The 20,001-nt window shown below is 37.1% G+C and overlaps 1 long non-coding RNA gene across 1 annotated transcript in view; it reads right to left on the bottom strand.

The window, feature by feature from the left end:
- Positions 1-2,595: 2,595 nt before the first annotated feature.
- The window catches only part of LOC114363778 (uncharacterized), a 59,326-nt gene continuing 41,920 nt past the window's right edge, over positions 2,596-20,001 (bottom strand). Inside the window, exon 3 of the long non-coding RNA XR_003656801.1 lies at positions 2,596-2,622. This is a non-coding gene — a long non-coding RNA (uncharacterized LOC114363778). The remainder of the gene's footprint in view (positions 2,623-20,001) is intronic.

Here is a 20,001-nt window from a genome sequence, read left to right as displayed (position 1 = left end):
TCATTATAATTTAATGCTAATCAACTCAAAATCTAATCCCGAGAAGCCAAATGTGACCTTATGACGTATTAATAAGGTCACTTATGATTTATACACCAATCACGTTAGGTGAATCTAAAATTAACAAATGCCGATCAAGCGTCGTTGTTCTTTGATCCTGAAAATTTCGCGTATTATTATTTTGAACTTTGAGTGTAACAAGATGAGGTTGTATATCGAACGTGACTTTATATTGAAATGGAACTGTTCATTCTCCTCAAACAAACTACGTTACCTTGTTAATAATTTAACCTTTTTATGCTCAAACCACTAAATCGATTTAGACCAAATTTCCGGAAATCAAAAATTGTAGAGACGTTATTTTTGACAGTTTTTATCGCGATAAAAACTGTGACAGACTTAAATTTTAGGTAAAAGCTAGTTCAAAATTCATGTTGTTCTTAGACCGTCCGAAATATCTATGACAGTGCCTGAAATTAACTGAAAACTTGCCTTTATATCAAAAGTGTATACAAAATACAACCCTCCCCAGCCTATTTATCAGTATGCAGATAACCTGCGCATATTAAAGCACCCTTTGGCTTGAAGTGACCAAATGCACGATAAAATCATCGCTTTTGTCCATAGTGATGTGACGAGGAGAAAATAAATCTACCTTTATAATAAACTAGCTTATGCCCGTGGGTTCACCCGCGTGAAATTTAGTTTGTCACATATCGTCATAAATTGTAGCCTATATGTTATTCCAGGTTATAAAGAATAATACTGTAAAGTTTCATCAAAATCCGTTCAGTAGTTTATGCGTGAAAGAGTAACAAACATGTTGACATCCATACAAACTTTTGCATTTATAATATAAGTAAGATTAGCAAGACTATCCTGCTTCATAATTTCAGCCACAGGACGTCCACTGCTGAACATAGGCCTCTCCCAATGATTTACAGATTGACCGGTTGGTAGCGGCCTGAATCCAGTACCTTCCTGCTACCTTTAGGAGGTCGTCTGTCCACTGTTCTACCTCATATCCTACACTGAAAAAGATGTTTGGTTACAGCTTATACGAACAAAGTGACTGGCGAACTAAGTGTTAACTATAACCAAACCGAGTCTAAGGCTGGGTTGCACCACCCAACTTTTACCGTAACTTTGACGATAACCGGTGCTTTTTGTATGGATTTTGACAGATTTTTGACGTTTATCAAAGTTAAAGTAAGATATATGGTGCAACCCAGCCTAACTCACTACATAATTATTTGTTTAATTGACATAACATTTTGTTCCTCATAATCAAAGTGTTCGGTGGTCACTTTTGTTGTGTAAGCAGTAACCAAAAATTTTTTTTAGTGTACTATTATTATAAATCCTTCCCACTTGTAATAAAAATTATGAATGAGAAAGTTTGTGAGGATTGATGGATGAATGTTTGTTACTCTTTCACGCAAATGTACCTACTAAACGGATTTTGATGAGACTTTACAATATTATTATTGTTGATACATAAGAATAACATAGGCTATAATATAAAACCTGCGAATAAAAATCCCCAGTCCAGTTAATGGTAGGAAAACACCCCCGAAGTTGACTTCAGGGAATTCACGGTAGATGGTGACATCCCTAATAAAATCATTGCGGCGTCGGGGCACCGTCGCGCACGCAGATTAAACTGCAAACCACTTGAGTATGGAAATGAAGGTCGTATCACTGGCGGGATGATAAAACAGCGGGGGTTGTGCCAAATATTTACTACGTGGTTGTGGTGCAAGTGAGAAGAGAATCAAGAGAATATGTGTATCAGAATTCAGAACATACACATTATATGTATCATAAAACTCAAAAATCTCATTTATTTATGCAAGTAGGCTTTTAAAAAGCACTTTTTCATGTCCCAGTATTAACCCTACCACTGCTTTGGGACAATATATGGGCCAGTGCTGAGAAGAACCAGCGCAAGAAACTCAGCCACTACACTACTATTTATCTACGAGTTTCAGCCAAATGACGTCCACTGCTGGACAAAGGCCTCCCCAAAGTTTACCACAATGAACGATCCAGGCTGTCTGCATCCAGGCTCCTCGCGCTTTCTTCGATCTTTATACCAGATCGTCGGTCCACCTAGTAGGAGGCCTGACAACTAGTACTAGTATATCTACGAGTACTACTTGAAAAAGAGGCTGACAAAGGTGACTGAGTTTCTTCCGCCACTTCTTTGCAGCACTAGCCCGTACATTGTCCCGAAGTGGTGGTAGCAAGCTATATTTAGAACGTCTACAAGTGCCATGGAAAGGGCCTAAAGAGCCACTGAACGCTAGGCCTGCGTTTTTTATTAACGCTGAAAGTTTGTCAGCGCATGCTCCCAACATAGGTAAAAACGTTGAACTATCATGAAGTTTGGGTTACCTGGCTACCCTAAAATACTTGTCTGGCAAGGGACTGGAACAGTCAAAACTATCTGGCTGATGAAGAGATACTTAACATCTAATTATCTTACAAATATTTATATCCGTTGTCGCCGGACAATGACTGAAAAACTAACTTAAACTAACTTTGGCTAGATGGCGCAGTTTAAAATGTACAAGGATATTTATTTAAACTTACCGTCTGGTGAACCGTGGGCATGTTTACCTGCAACAAAATAATTAATAAATTAAAATTTTAAATGCTCAGCACCAGCTTATATTTATTTTGCGACAAGGTAGCACTGCTCAGTTCACTATTTATTTTCTTGAAATATTTATGTGCTATTTCTGCTTTTTATCTACCTTCTTTGCCCCTAACTAAGTGATGTTCATCATCGTAATAAATGTTTCTTTCTTTCTTACCGACCCGCTAACGACAATATATTTCTTTCTTACCGACCCGCCAACCTCCTGTGATTTACCCCAAAAATAAGGTGCCGGAAAAATGTGAGCGGTAAAATTGAGGTTATAATTTATGTTCATATCTTGGGCTGGCTGTTTACCCTTTACAAATTAGACAATGAACGAGCCAGTCATTTGTTCTTCCATGGCGTCATGTTGGCTTCGAAACACAAACGATTCTGTTTGGGTGTAATGGGACAATGGAACAGATAACATTTGTAAATAGGAAGATAATACTGGAGTTATTTATACCAATTTCCATCTATACTTTAATATTATAAATGCGTAAGTAACTTTGTCTGTCTGTCTGTCTTGCTTTCACGCCTAAACCACTGAACCGATTTGACTGAAATTTGGCATAGAGATAGTTTGAGTCCTGGGAAAGGACATAGGATAGTTTTTATCCCGGTTTTTGTAACAGGGACGCGCGCGATATAGATTTTTTGCGACAGACAAAACTCCACGCGGGCGAAGCCGCGGGCGGAAAGCTAGTTTATACATAAAAATAAGAATTCTTAAAGTATTGCAAAAGTAGAGAACGTCTGGACCATTTGAATTAGTAAATAAAGATTTTAAGCTTTCGCGTTCCATTACAATTAAAATAAAGCAAAGATCTTTAGGCCCGCCCGAATCGCAATTCTCTATTTAGATTTTAATAATATTAAAATTAAGGTTAACCTGGATTATTTTTTTACATATTATAAATTTTCATATCAAAGGGGTGTTTTAGTACATTAAATAATAGATAATTTAACCTCAGACTTAACACACAGGTTTAAAATATAAAGTCACATACTCATCATTTTAAAAAGTTTTAAAAAGCTTTATCCCCGTTTTCACCATCAGTCCCTAATTTTTAAGTGACCCCTATGGTAACATTTATCAGAAATTAAATTTTATAGGGGTCACTTAAAAATTAAGGATTGATGGTGAAAACGGGCATTAGACTATGGCTTAGGCTTCGAACCCTTATGATAAATTGTAAAACACTAAAATGTAATTTATAAACTAAAAGGACAAGACTTTTATAACAAATTTCTAAATAATCGATTAATTAAAAAGAAAATTACAAAGTGATTAAGAAACTTGTATAGTAATATCTCTTTCGAAATTTTAGACTGTAGATCTATTTTTCATTAATGTTGGTTCATTAGCCATAAATTATGAATATTTTGTTAAGTTACTTAAATGAACACTAGATAAGTCGATAACGTAATACATTTTTCAGAAAATACCTATGTCATGAAAAAGATGTAAGCCCCCCAGAAGTATTAGAGTTAGAAAAACAGACGCTACGATGTATTATATTCTTATCTCTGTTTGATTGACTGTGCATGTACATTTAGAAGTTCATGATCATCATCATCATCATCATCATCATCATCATCATCATCATCATCATTTCAGCCACAGGAAATCCACTGCTGAACATAGGCATCCCTCAATGATATCCTGAATGGCCAGATGGTAGCGGCCTGCACCCTAGCGCATTCCTGCAACCTTTAATCTATCCACCTTGTGATGAAGAAACATCTAAAAGAAACAAAAGAACGTAAATGCAAACTTCGAAAAATAAATTGAACAAGTATGTCAAGATACCAAAAAGCAATAAAAACGAAACATAGTTCATTTTAAAAACCGCACACTGGCGATCTCGGATCCTTCGTAATAAACAGCAAAAAGTAGGAACACGGCAATAATCTGGAGCTGTGTCACCATCACTCATGCGATAATGTTTGCATTCGCCCATAAAATGCTGCCCTGTTTCTGAGTAGGGTTGGGAAACTTATCGATAATGTGACCTGAAAAATTTGCATACAGTCCGGTATTTAATAGTCCGAAACACGAAACTTTTATCCAAAAGCGTTAAGTTTTGAATTATGATATTTTTAACGACATAAAGGGCTGATTTTCAATCGCTGGTTAACTTTTAACTGAAGAATAAGTTTGCACATTGACAGCTTCAGTATGGGAAATATGTCCAAATGACAATTTTATTCTTTTGTTAAAAGATATCCGACGGTGGAAAAATCAGCCCTTAGTGATTGAAAAATAACTCATAGTCTAAGAGACCAAACGCCCGTGTGGCATCTCTCTTAAGCCGCGGGTGGATTTTTGACACACAATGTTTGTGGAGTCTATCCCGAAGGAGTTAAAATATTAAATCACCATTCACGTGAAGTCCCTACGGATCGCTTGAAAAAACATACAACATAATACATTGCTGCTGTAAATATGCTGCTCGCTTCTGGTAAAATATTAAATGCCCACTGAAATCACTAATTTACAAAACATTTTTCAAACTTAAAAAAGGAACTTCTTCAAACTTTCATTAAGTATTTGTAACGAGTATTGGTCTTATTGCAGGATTCTGAAAATGACTTTTCAGTGGCGAAAAAATAATAGTCTGAAAAGACTTTACAGGCCTAGAAATATAAGCAACACTTTCGTTGATGTTCCGGCTGTTAGAGGTATGATAGCCAGTTCGAACGAACTTCATTCAATTCATTCAAAACGAAGTTCGTTTCCACCTTCAGCTTTGGATTTTGCTGACTTTCCTCGGTGTGGATTTAAAAAAAATACTTATAAGAGTAATTCCAATAATAAAAATTACGTGACATGAAATTAAGTCCATAGCAAAATTATAATCATGTCTTAGACACTGTCCCATCCCTACTGTGCAATGATTTGTACACAGACACACCCGTTCAAATGCACCGCTATTCCAATACTGGCAAGGTTGAATTCTCAACGTTATGCGATATGCAGCGTGCTTTTTTCTCAAAGGATTGCGAGACGCTGGTAATTCGTTTAGACCGATATAGATGCACTTCAGAGCTAAGTGGCGATGTGACATCTGCTGTTTTTGCTGTACGGATCCGGATCAATAATATAATTATTCAGGAGCTCACAACATAGGTTCATTTTAGTAGGCTCATTGAAAAGCACAATTTTATACCACGTAACAGTTGACATAGCAAATGATAATTAAGTTATCAAGATACTTTTTTTATTTCACTCCTTTTATTGTAAACAAACAGCACAATTTAGACGATATTATCGATTTCTTCTAAACAACTCTTATAACTCTCATATTATAGAGAAGGGGTGGCCAACCGGTCGATCGCGAATATTAGTAAAGTCGATCGCGGCAAGGCAAAAAATACTACATGATTGTGTACTAAACTATGCCGTTTCGTTTAAGAATTCAAGAAGTATGTAAGTGATAGATCGCCCAGGGTTTCGTTAGTAAACAGTAGATTTCATATCTAATCAAGTTGGCCACCCCTGTTATAGAGGTTTGTTCTAAATGTTTGAATACTACTAAAACCTTTATCTACCGTTGTTCAATATCATTTCATTTGACTTAATAATTTAAGAAGTTTACAAACTTTCAAACCTACTGTATATGCCTACAATAAGTAGTTAATTTGAAGAAGATACTACCTACTCGTAATTAAGTTAAAGTCAAAGTAGCATTTACTGCAAAGGGATTAAGCATGTGTGAGAGCAGACAAAATTATTCACTTCTTCAGAATTAAATTCTCAATGAAGATTTTTATGTCGATACTAAAAGATGCAAGTCTCAGCCAGCATGGGGAGTGTAGGTCAAATCCTTCATTTCATCATCATCATCATCATCATCATCATCATCATCTCAGCCATAGGACGTCCACTGCTGAACATAGACCACCCGCAATGCTTTCCATGCTGCCCGGTTGGTAGCGGCCTGCAGCCAGCGCCTTCCACCTTTATGATGTCGTCGGTCCACCTTGTGGGTGGACGTCTCACGCTGCGTTTTCCGGTACGCGGCCTCCACTCCAAAACCTTGCTGCCCCATCGGCCGTCGGTTCTTGGTACTACGTGCCCTGCCTATTGCCACTTCAGCTTGCTAATCCGTCGGGCTATGTCAGCGACTTTAGTTCGTTTACGGATCTCCTCATTTGCCTCTGGTAAATTAGAGTACGACGTGCTCCTGCAGTGGAGACTATTAATGAATCTTAGGGTTGATTTTTTAATCGTCAGATATCTTTTATAGATGACCCAAGCTGAACTGTCCCACCAAACTCAATGACAGGGGGGCGCTACCATCGTTCAACTATATGGTTTCCAACATGACAAAAATCGGAACCAGCGATCCGGTATTGACGGTGGCGCCCCGCTGTCAATGTCATGGATAGGACAGTTCAGTATTTTGGAACTATATCTGAAGTATAAACATGTCATTATGACATATTTCCCATACTGAAACTGTTGTGCCAAACGTATACTTCAGTTAAAAGTTCTTTCTTCTTCTTCTTCATAAATTCGTTTCGCTTTTGGCAGAGTGGTCGTGGTCACGTCGAGGCGTTGTTCACATCGGTTGTAGAGGCGGGTACAACTTTCCGCACGATCTCCCGCCATGTCTCTCTGTTGGCAGACTGTCTGGTGCAGTCACATAATTAACGCCGTATCCCACTGCCGATTTCACTTGATCGGTCAAAAGTTATTTGGCGATTGAAAAATCAGCCATCAGTATCAAAATTTACTTGTACCGGAGTAATCCCACTTCCTCCACTGTTATTTTAAATCTAGAGCTAATATTACCTTGCAATATTGACACTACGAGTACGTCCTGTGAGCTGAAATCTCGGCTAATTTAAACAAACAAAAGCAGGTCAAAGTTAAAACTGGGCAGCATTTTTAAATCAGTCAATACTTTAACAAAGGGCTTTAGTTAGCGACCCGTCCTGGCTCCGCTCGAGTTGACAGGTGTATTGTATAATGCACCTAAACCTTATTTTTGAATCTATTGATGAAAACTGCATTAAAATTATTTGAGCATTTTTAACGATGTCGTCGGTTTACCTTGTAGGTGGACGTCCCACGCTGCGTTTTCCGTTACGCGGCCTCCATTATAGAACCTTGCTGCCCCATCGACCGTCAGTTCTGCGAACTATGTGCCCTGCGCTGGACAGAAGCCGCTACCAATCGATCAACATGGAAAGCATTGGAGGAGGCCTATGTTCAGCAGTGAACGTCGTATGGCTGAAATGATGATGATGAGCAGTTTTTAGGATCCCGCAAAACTGGACTGTCGTGTGAACGTGTTTGAAATTTGAATTACAAATCCAAACAGATTGGTTTTTTGCGGGACACTACAAACAGGATGTTCGAGTAAACTTTAATAAAAAAACGGGACCCTGCAAAAATCGTTATGTCTCCGTGGAAACAAGCCGTAAGTAAGTGTATAAAGAAATGGAGTAAAGATTTACGAGTATAGTTACTATGTAAAGATCTATTTTCTAGTTTACAAAGGAAGGAAATAATTAGTTTACACTTCTACATTTTAACAGGTTTCGACGTTATCTAGTCCTTTGGGACTACTCAACCTTCGCTGGTTGGGTTTTATTGGCGGTCAAGCTGTAGATCCTGGCTACACAGGAGTTGTAGCGATGGGAACGAGAGGTGAGAATAGTCCCGTACCACTTCAGGATAACGTATCGTCTGGTGTAGACAAAACTCACACGTACAAACATTACTATGACGTCTCACAATGTGCGTGAACGCACAGGGTGACATACGAACCAATCGCTGTGCGTTCGATTTGTTGTTGTTAAGCAAGCATCGCTTGTGAATACGGGGCTCAGTCACCTATAGGTACACAATCACCAATGTTAACTTCCGAAATTTTAGCAACAACATCATTGTTCGAACAAGCCAACATTTTCCCGCTTACATATTATATCCAGACATAAATATTTAATACAACAAACATCATAAATACATACCCTATTTTGTATTCCGGCATGAGAACATCGTGCAAGGAATGTTAGAGCTGCTCAGTTTGCCAGTTTCCCACAAAAATGGGAGAATAATCTTTAAATTTGCTTCCACGTGCCATGTGGGGAACAATTGGGCTCGTGTGGAAAAGTCGTATGAGATAATGAACACGATTGTGGAAAACCCTGAAAATTCGTGTCAACTTTAGGCTGAAAGTTTTTTCGTGTACCTACGCAGCTACGCACTTAGTATCGTATTACACTGTGTGAGCTTTTTATAAAAGAAAAAAAATGAAGGCATGGAATGATACGAAACGATTAAAATATTGTGATTAGTTTTTTTTTTCAATTTATTTTTAAATATTAGTACAATGATCAGATTCTGTGAGTGGACACAGAGGTTGTGGGTTCGATTTCCACATGAGACGCAGTGTAAAATCACCCGATTCCTAGTTTTGTAAGGCCATGATTTACGTGAATTATCCGTAAAGTATTCCGTGCTTCAAGAGAAAGTCGTCGGTCTAATTCCTTTTTTCATACTTTATTTGAATTTTCAAAAGGCGACGATAGCCTATACGGGTTAGGCGTCGAACTGCCGATCAAAAGACGCTAGTCCGACCACGTCGACCGCCAGACTATTGTCGTGAACCCAAAATACAATATTTAAATCAGCAAGGGGTATTTGTACAAACTCATACAATAAAAAGATTTCAATTATTCAATCCGCAATTGCCGATATAAATTCCCTCTAGAAAAAATAGCAAGACTTTTCTTTCACCAAATCGTTATTTTTTAAACGGCCATTTTTTCATGTGTGTTTCGCATAAAATAAAATATAACTCCCAGTTTATTATGCGATCAATAAAAACAGTGAGTAAAAGCAAAAAACACGCGTCCCAAATAAAAACTCTTTATGTATGAATTGCCGAATAAAATGTCCCCTGGTACTGCCGTATAAAAATACAGTTTGAAAGACAGACAAGTTTGTCTCTTAGACTCCACATAAAATCCCCTTCATTGTGCACTGTATCCTGTAAGTATCTTACTTAAATTCTACTTGAAAAAATAAAAGGGTCAATTAATTATACTCATATCTCAAGTACCTATGGGTAGATACAGTAGATTTTTCATTAGGTACAAAACAGATTAATATTGAAAGAAACAACAACACAAATTTGTTTTTAGTTGTAACATTTGACATGGCACCTTCTGTGCATTCTATGAGTTAAGTTATCTACGACACAGTACAAACAGATACAGTAGGTCGATCCCGAATAAGACACAATACAAGGGGACCTATAAAATCCATGTTTAAATGGTTTCCAACCATAATTAGTGCGGAGTTGAAGATTATAACAAGATTTCTAAAGCAAATCTAATCAAAATATTTATAATTGAAGTCAGTAGGCACTCAATCATATTTAAATGTACGTTAAGAATATTTTACGGATTGTTCGAAAGATAAAGGACTGCCGAACAGCCGTAACACAGTCTCATAAAGGTCCACAATAGGGACCTAATGCTCGTTTTCACCATCAATCCCTAATTTTTAAGTGACCCCTATGAAAACAAAATTCCTGGTATGTGTACCATACCATAGGGCTCACTTTAAAATTAAGGTTTGATGGTGAAAATAGGCATCAGACCTTCTATATATTGCTGTGTTATAACAGTGATCCCCTGATGCCAGGGACTGTAAAAATACACTTTGAAGCGGACTATTCAAGGTACTTCAATAGGTGATAAAGATGCAAGAAGAACTCCGGCTATGAATTGGGGGATATTTTGTTGGTGTGAGTGCGAAGTTGGGAGATTTTGGCTGGATGTTTGAGTATTTTGCATTTTTGGGGAAAATATAAGGGAGAGTCCGCTAATTTGGACCAGTTTTTTTCAATCCCATTTTACACATAGTTTTCTTTTGTTTTTGCTAATGTCCATGGTATATAATAAAAGATACATTATTCAACTTACTATTTCATAAGTATTAATTAACATGATTGTTGTATATTTAGCACAAATCAACAAAGTACGAGTTCAGAGCTTCGGTCCAATTTAGCCAACCGGTTCGATAATTTGTACCACAGGGTTACTAAATTGGATTACAATAAATTTCAAGCCTATAAAAAAACTATGGCAAAATATTATGCGATACATTCTTAACAAATTAGGAAACGAAAAGGAACAGTAGTTAATAACATAGACAATCGATATTGTTTTACACGTTATCACGATTTTGCCAGTCTTTTGCTTTCATTTATTGTTAGTCATACATAACTACGCTATTATAACTTCAAAATATGATTTACTAAAAAAAATTCAAAATCCTTTGGTAAAGTTCCATACAACTTGATGTGGTACAATTTAGCCGACTAAGTGATAGTGCTTTTAAAAAATCGGTAAAAAATATAGCTTATAAATACCGAAAAATGTTTCAAATAATTGTAATCCACACTAATTTTCGCTTCTAAATAATATATTAGAAACACCCTGTGATTAAAATTAACAAAATTACAAACTAAGCATGTATTGTCAAAAGTTACTTGAAAACAATGAAAAAATACTTTTCAAAATAAAACACACGTGCTTGTTGTCACGGCAAAAACCACATGGCCGATATTAATTGATTTTAGTTGTGTATAGCTGAGTGTTGCAATTACAGACATTCAATAAATACTTTACGAAATATGAGGGTGGTACAATTTACCCGGCGGTACAATATACCGAACTCTCCCCTACAGGGTGGAATTTTGTAATGCCACCTGGAGGGAAAGTACTCTTAATACTGTAGATAGTTTTACTGAAAGAAAACATTCCTTTATTTTTAAAAAGAAAGAGAACTGCATTCAAAGATTTTTGAAAATTCACTACCACACCATACAATTTTCTGTGCATAATTAAAATAATTTAAGATTTCATGGTTTTCCTTTCATTTGATTTATCAAGTTTGTTACAGAGATTTCATCCTTATACTTAACCCTAACGATCGACGTAATAAAAATACAGGGTGTAATTTTTAACAGATTTTAGTTGGTTCGATTCCCGGGTGTTGCAAGCAAATTTTTGGAAATCTTTAAATGCAATTCTATTTCTTTTCAAAAATAACGGAATGTTTTCTTTGAGAAACATTTTCTATCTTCAATATTAAGAGTACTTTCCCTGCAGGTGGCATTACAAAATTCCACCCTGTATACTTGAAACGCAAAGCCTTAAAGTTGATACAGTTTGCGTGGAAGTCTGAAATGCTTAAGCTGTACTTTTTACAAAAATAATAATGTATTTTCTCCTCTTATTAAACAGTCGAACCTATATCAAATACCTAAATAAGGTATACTCATATAATGTGGGTATACTCGTAGCTACATTTTTACAACGCAATTGATTTCTAGGTGTGTCTAATTTGTCAATTTTCTGATGAATGGTTATTTGGATGTAGGTATAAAAAGCGCGCTTGAAGACAGAAAAAAGTTGTCAGTTAGTGCTTACTGCCAAGTGGTAAGGTAAAGTAACGAACATCTTCAATATGATTTAGAATATTTGAGCACTACGGCCTTATAAAGTTTCAATTATGCGTTCTAGTGCTAATTAAACATCCACGCTCAGATTTCATGTCTAGTGCTAAAAAAGTCCTGAATTTAAGAACACCTAGACCTCTTCCAGTCCTGAAACACTTAAATGCCCTCTTGAATAGTTTAGTGGGCAGCAAAGTAACAGAGCAAGGGCTGCAACAAGTTAGCTCGTGAGAGATCACGTAGCGATACACTTTCTTCTCTGTCAACTTTTCCCAACTTTGTTTGTCAGACCGAAGCAATTTGTGGTGTCAGACGTGGTCAGACTTCGTTTGTCACTTCGTATATGACTAGAAATTGTTCTTCAGTTAGTTCTTATAAATATGGAACTGTGTGAAGGAGGACTGTAGTAATTGTATGATGCGAACAGCTAGGGACTGAAATTCGCTGCCTGCTGCTGTATTTCTCGAATCCAGGAATTTTCAATGCGAGAGTGAATAGGCACTTACAGGGCAGGTATGGACCATCCTAGACTGCATCACACTTAACATCAGGTGCGATTGCCGTCAAATACCTGGTTCGTTCTGCATAAAAAAAAACATGTAGGTAGACGAGTCACCTCAGGATAAACTGCTTTACCTACGTACTATAAAACGTTGTCAAAAAAGTTGTTTTCGAATCCATAAACACAATTTTTCACTTCTAATATTATATTTTTAGGATTTCACTGTACCTAAATATGACTTACTCGTAGATACTCAACTCTTTTTTTCTCATACTTGCTAGAGAAAAGCACTTGGAGATTTTATTGCAAATGTAAAAAAAGATCGTAGTCAATATGGGTTATTTCAACTAACTTCTTTATCCCCTGCCATAACATTTGATGCATTTATAAATAATTTTCCGCCTTATCGAGCTAATTTCCTCATCATAATTAGTTGCTGAAAGAAGTGGTTTCGCTTTGTATCTATCCGCAACTTCCTAGCTGCCAAGCTGGTATTAAAAAACTTTACTGGCGGACATTGTTCGCGTCTCGACGCTTGTCTCTAAAAAACGGTAATTATTTAATCCATTGCATAAAAGAAATTAACACAAGCGATCTTGCTAATTGCCGGTTTAACCTCTCGAGCTCCATAGAGCTTTATAATTTTATTTTCATTAAGAACCCTCTCCATTTATCGATAGGGATTTTATACGTTCGCAATTAGCAACGAGAAATATTTCATGTTGTATTCGCAGTTAATTAACCGGTTATTTTAGATTGCGTAAGTAACTCACTTCCTCTCGGTTAATTTCCCAGGTGGCTCGCAAACTGCTGAAGAAACTACTTTAAATTAGACAAGAGATTCCAACAGTTAAGTAAAATTTTCCCATTATTGCTGTTATACAAATCAATTCTGAGTAACTACAGGGTGGCCCAGAAGAAAGTTCACTTTTGAAAATTCAAGGAAACGAAAACTGTACATTTTTGTAGAACTTTAACTATTGCAATTCAAAGGAAATTTAGTGCAATTTATTTTAAAATTTACTTTCTTTCATAAATTTTATCGTACATGTGATTCCCTTGACGTTTACAACATTCGGTCAACATACATCAAAATTTTGGAAAACTTTCGTTAGAGTTACCTTGAAATGGATTCAGGATGGATGAATGCTGCAGGATGGATGAATAGGTGAAGGTCGCGGGAAGTACCTGGTTGCAAGCGTCGCAGGACCGGTCTTTGTGGAAATTCTTGGGGGAGGCCTTTGTCCAGCAGTGGACGTCTTTCGGCTGAAACGACGACGACAACGACGACGAATGCTGCAGAGTTTTTGGATTATTAGAGTATACTCTGCTCATAAGGTAACCCCACAAAAAGAAGTCTGCGGGAATGAGATTAGCGCTTCTTAGAGGCAGTGAGATTTCACCCCTGCTTAATTGGTTTGTTGCATTGAAAGGATGATAAATTTTTGAGAGCGCTATACTGGTAGGCTGAAATGCTTTTTGATTTCAAAGCTGCAAGATTCGCAAGGCTATGCCCGGAGCACTTGGTTTCATCAAGATGGGGCTACGTGTTTCTTACGTAAAACTCTTTTTTTGTGGTGTTACATTAAGAATAGAGTGTACTTTTATAATCCAACAACCATGCAGCAACTGAAGCTGAGCATTCGGAAAAAAATTGAAAATAGGTTTCATTTCAATCATTCATCTCAATATCAAGGAAATCATTTCAAGATTTTGATGTATGTTGATTGAATGTTGTAAGCGTCAAGGAAATCTCCTGGGCGATGTAATTAAATAAAGTTAAATAAAAATAAATTGCATTAAATTTCCTTTAAATTGCAATAGTAAAATTCTATAATAATGTACAGTTTTCGTTTCCTTGAATTTTCAAGTGAACTTTCTTCTGGGCCACCCTGTATTATGTTTAATCCTTCTATTTGCTTCATCATTAAAATACATACATATTAACGGGAATGAAAGACTTTTATGAAATTCATTTCTGCCTCCGGAATGAAATCTTTGACTTAGATAAAAATCCATAAATACCTAGTATTTGTTTTTATATGATTGACTAAAAACCGTAAGAAATGATTTAAATATCTCTTCTTTTAATTTCACAAACATGGTAGCATCTTGCTACACCATTCATTAAAGTACCCAACAAGATCTAGAACAAAACAGTCATTTCCAAACACATTATACAAAACAGGGCCTAAAACACATCCCTGAGCGACACCAAAAATTATTAGATTACTTCAAAACTCGACTGCCAAGTTCGTAAACTGAATATTTCCAACTAGAACGTGAAAAGAACATCATAGTTGGGAAAGTTCATCAAACAGCGATCTCGGTGTGGGGGCGTGCCATAGAGTTATAGAGTGAAGTTATCATATAACGGGTAATATGCCTCCGACGATCCGCCCGTAACCGCGTAACAAACGTAACCTAGCCACAGTAAAAAAGCAGTAAAATATGTCGGTTTCTTTTTGCATTGACACAAGCATGCCAGTAATAAAAATCTGTGCACGAAATTTCATGACATAATGGCTGCTTTGCCTGGTGGTTTCTGGCATAAAACAAAAAACTAAAATGTTATTAAAAATCTACTTTAATACGTTCCAAATTGAATATTTCAGAACAAGGTGAAAATCGGGATGTAATTTCAAGCATACATTGTAGGTTTTGATTGGTTGAAAATTAAAAATTAAGTTTTTCTTCAGCATTAATTTATATTTTGTATCTATTTTACAAATTACTAATAGCCCCAAAACATCTAGTGCTAAGCTAATTTATAATGCTTATATTACAAGTGAGTTCACCACAATAGTTCAGTGATGGTGAGGTTCCACCCAGCGTTCTTCGGATCTCCAGTTGGCCAGCCCGACACCGTTAGCCCGAGTTATCTTACTTTAACTTTGACAAACGTCAAAAATCTTTTATACTCCATACAAAAAGCACCGGTTATTGTTACTTTTACAGTCAAAAAAGGTGGAGCAACTCAGCCTTAGGCTATTGTTGCTTTCACAATCATTGCAAAAGACCTAAAATGCGCGCCCTGATAAGCGGTTATCACGCCGTTATCGATTTTGCCCATACATTTTGCCATCGATAAAAGTTATCACGGCACGTATCTTAGGCCTACCGAACGTAGTTTTGTAATACAGACTTAAACTGTTTTTATCAAGAACCAAAGTTTAATATCCTAAGAATGTATCGCGTTGTCTTACTATATCTAATGTACTATGTCATGACATGTGGAGTGCGAGGGTTGCCAAAGTAAGTCAATATAACACGAGGCCGCGTCTAGATATTTTATGGCACACCAACTACTTCTCTAACGCCATTGAGGTTTGTTTGCGAGTTTATTTCTCTGAAATTACAGATCCGACTCTCAGTTTTGTACGTGGGTGTGATACGTTATAATATTATGATATTTAAGTGGAAACGTTTTTATGTCACAAGGACGTAAAGCCCGTGTATGCTCTACTTTATAAAGCTGGAAAACTAGTACTTGAATATTAAAGTCATGGTAAATGAGATCTTGGTTAATTACATTGAGATTAGTAACGTACCTTTTGTTGTTTTTATGATAGAAAAGGAAGTTAACCACATCTACCTCAGTTACCTCATCATTATTTCATTCCATCTGATAGTCTTGCCAAGGAGCGTCAAATCATACGATATTAAGAGTATGTAGACCTTTTTTGGAGCACTTAAAAGTATACACTCCTCATTAAAAAGGTGGTTAAAGGTGGTGGTCCTTAGTGGTTTGCTTTTAAGTAAACCAATTACTGAGCTATTGCCGTTTTGCATTGCTGCGACACACATTTCTGTATAAAGTGTGTACCTATATTGTATGTCATAATGATTTTTTTTCTTTTTATATCTGTCTTACCATACCATGTCATATTGTCCTGAGGGTACTATTTTGTCCTACTTTTGGTACTTTCTGTTTGTAATGTGTGTTTCTGTTATGCAAATAAACGTTTTATCTATCTATCTATAATAAGCTTTACCACGACTTTGCGTGGTTTTGCGTGGACCTTCAGGTCACCATCAGCGGATGCCGAGAAGTCTGTGGCGGAAGAAACTCAGTCACCTTTTTATATCTTTTTTTTTATCCACAACGAGGAAGCTCTTGGCCTGTAACCCACCTGATGGTAAGTGATGATCAGGCCGAAGGTGGAAGCGAGCTTCACCCGGAATCCTCAACCACAGAGGAACTGGCTATCTTATCTCTAACTGCCGGAACATAACAATGCTGTTAAATATGATGCCGGTAAGATGGTGGTAGCTAGCCAGGCAGACTTGGATCAAGCCCTACCATCAACCAAACCGAACAGAAAATTCTGCCCCCACTGGGAATCGAACCCGGGACCTCTGCGTCTGAAGCAGGTAGTCTAACCACAGAGGCGGATAATATCTATCAACATACATTTACCTTATACATTATAGATGGAAAAACAGTTTGAACTATCAGCTTAGTAAAAAAATGTTGATATAAAAGAAATTATAGATAAAACAATAATGAGCCCTTTGAGTCTGAGATTGCCGAAGTAGCCGAGCGCTGGAGGAAATTTTATTCGGAGTAATTTTCTTGGACTTGCCTGAGATAGTCCAAAGAGTTAGATAGTGATGTGCTATCTCTAATCCAGTACTATGGTATCTGGTACGAAAGATAGATCAAGCCAATCAGTATCTTATGGAGTTGTAACAGGGACGATTTTGCACCAAAAAAGTATTCGAAGTATTCGATAGCAATGCCATAACATCAAAGCAGTGCAATATTTTTAGCCGCGAAATAATTTAAGATCTGTCAATAACATTAAAGCTCTAACAAAGCTCAGCATTAAACTGAACTGACAAAATAAAAAATTCAAAACTAACCTAACTTACCTAGTCTATTTAATAACAAGAATACCCAAACCAGAATCAACCACTACAGCTTTCTTAAAAACCAAGAACAAAAAAGCCAAGAGATTGCCATCAAGAAGAAGAAAGAGTCATGAATTCAGTCCTATCAAAAAATTTACCGTCTCATGAGCCTAATACAATCAAACCGGTATCACTAATACCAGAATTCGGTCCCAAATTCCAACTATCTTTGCCCTCCACTATCGAATCTGGCCACTACTATCTCCACGATACCATTTGATGTTATCTGGGCATAAATGAAATAACTAACCTGTATCAAATTGGTATCACTAATACCAGAATTCGGTCCCAAATTCCAACTATCTTTGCCCTCCACTACCGAATCTGGCCACTCCTATCTCCACGATACCATTTGATGTTATCTGGCCATTAAAGAACCTTTGAGCCCGTGAAAGGTCGCGGATGTCATGTAAATATGCCATGTTTGTACTTGTCAAAGACTTTTAACCGAGAAATACCGCTTTATACATTTGGGGTCGATCAGATATTTTGTACAACATTTTACGTTATATTACGAAGAAATTCTCATAGGTTTATGTCGGTATTATCCTTCTATAATTTCAGGGAACCGTTCTGCCTTTGTGTGTGGTTGACAAAAGTGATTTTATTTTTTTGCAATTAAGCTTTGGGAAAGCGCTTTTACACATCGGACTTCTTCGGGACAATTATTTAGGGTAGTATTGAGAAAAAACAGCGCAAGAAACTCACCTCAAAAGTTTTTGGATAGTTCCATGAAGGACAAATTAACCCAAATAAACCAAAAATAACCCATGGGCTAACTTAATTGTAGAGGGCGAATGATTGGATTGGAAGGACAACGTCAGAAGTCTTAATAATATGTACTTTCAGTCATCAGTCGACAGCAAATCACACTTCAGAATAATTTTTGGGGACTTTACATTTTTGGGGCAAATGGCGATTAAATCGCCCCTATTTAGATACATTACCAGTGTTTAGCTCGACGTGACTGTATAAGGTATGTTCCGTTGTTCTAGCTAGATGAACGTCAAACGCAACAACGCGACGCGAAAATATCAACAAGTGCTAGGAGTCTCGAATTTTCCATGGGGGTTCATTTTAGAACTACTTCACTAAGTCGGGATTTTGCAAAATTCAACCCCCAAGGGGGTGAAACGGGATCCACGCGTACGAAGTCAAAGTCAAAGTCAAAGTCTAAATTTCTTTATTTGTTTGGACTAATAAATAGTTCTTACAAATCGTCATTTTGCTCTTAAGGAGCCTCTACATGTCTCATAATCTTTTTACCCTACCAGCGCTTCGAGACCAACATTTGGCAAGTGCTAAGAAGAAGCGCCGCAACAAACTCTAAGTCGCGGACGGCCGCTAGTATAGTATAATCGCGTGAAGTATTTTGTCGCGTTACGTCGCATAGCGTCACTTAGCGTCGTGTCGACTCCCACTCAACTAGGATATCCGCAAGGGAATCCATCATTTGCCATATCGCAAATATAAAACACTTTTGATGGCCCACCTACGGACCCTGCTGAATATCAAAAGTGGCCGTCTATTGTGGCAAATTCGCGGACATTTAGTAAATATGGCAATTTGTATAATGTCCTACATTATATTCCCTCCCACATTATATGTATTCAAAGCCGGCGTTTTTCCTTGTTGTGTTTTTGAAGTCTTTTCAGGGAATCAAAAGGCTTTGCTTTTTTGCGGTATTGTTGTTTAAATCTTTAAATTGTGGGGAGGTTTGCTTATTCGAGGACCCCCTCCATAATAAGCTTGATCAGTCTCTCTCTCTCTTTCTCTCTTGCTCTAAGGATCTCGTAATCAGTTAAAGATTTTTCCCGAAATACTTTCTAGAAGCCGAAACCAAAGTTTAAAAAAACTTCTTACAATGCCATTTTTGTCACATTCCAAATTATTGCAAAGAACTAGTTTTTAACTGTGGTTTATCTTTCATAGATTTCGATAAATTAGCCGAGTAAGTACCTGAAAATTTGTCAAGTTTATATTTACGTGAAGGAGTGATTTTTTTTTATCCACAACGAGGAAGCTCTTGGCCTGTATCTCACCTGATGGTAAGTGATGATCAGGCCGAAGGTGGAAGCGAGCTTCACCCGGAATCCTCAACCACGGAGGAACTGGCTATCTTACCTCTAACTGCCGGAACACAACAATGCTGTTAAGATTGTTGTTATGGCGACAGACTTAGGTATGTTGGTGGTAGCTAGCCAGGCGGACTTAGAACAAGCCCTACCACCAACCAAACCGAATATAAAAATCTTTCCCCACTGGGAATCAAACCCGGGACCTCTGCGTCTAAAGCAGGTGGTCTTACCAGTAGAATTTTATTTTAATTTTTTTAATTTTAATTTTAGTAGACCACAGAGGCAGTTAAAAACAAACATCCATATCCATCCAACTGATTAAAATTAAATATTATCCATTGCTACAAATATCAAGGCAAAACATAGACGTCAGTAACT

Source organism: Ostrinia furnacalis, unplaced genomic scaffold, assembly GCF_004193835.3.
Source record: "Ostrinia furnacalis isolate ACB-3 unplaced genomic scaffold, ASM419383v2 OfSCF7285, whole genome shotgun sequence".
Lineage (NCBI taxonomy): Eukaryota > Metazoa > Arthropoda > Insecta > Lepidoptera > Crambidae > Ostrinia > Ostrinia furnacalis.
The sequence above is the reverse complement of the archived record's forward strand: the minus strand, read 5'-3'. Positions and strand labels throughout refer to the sequence as shown.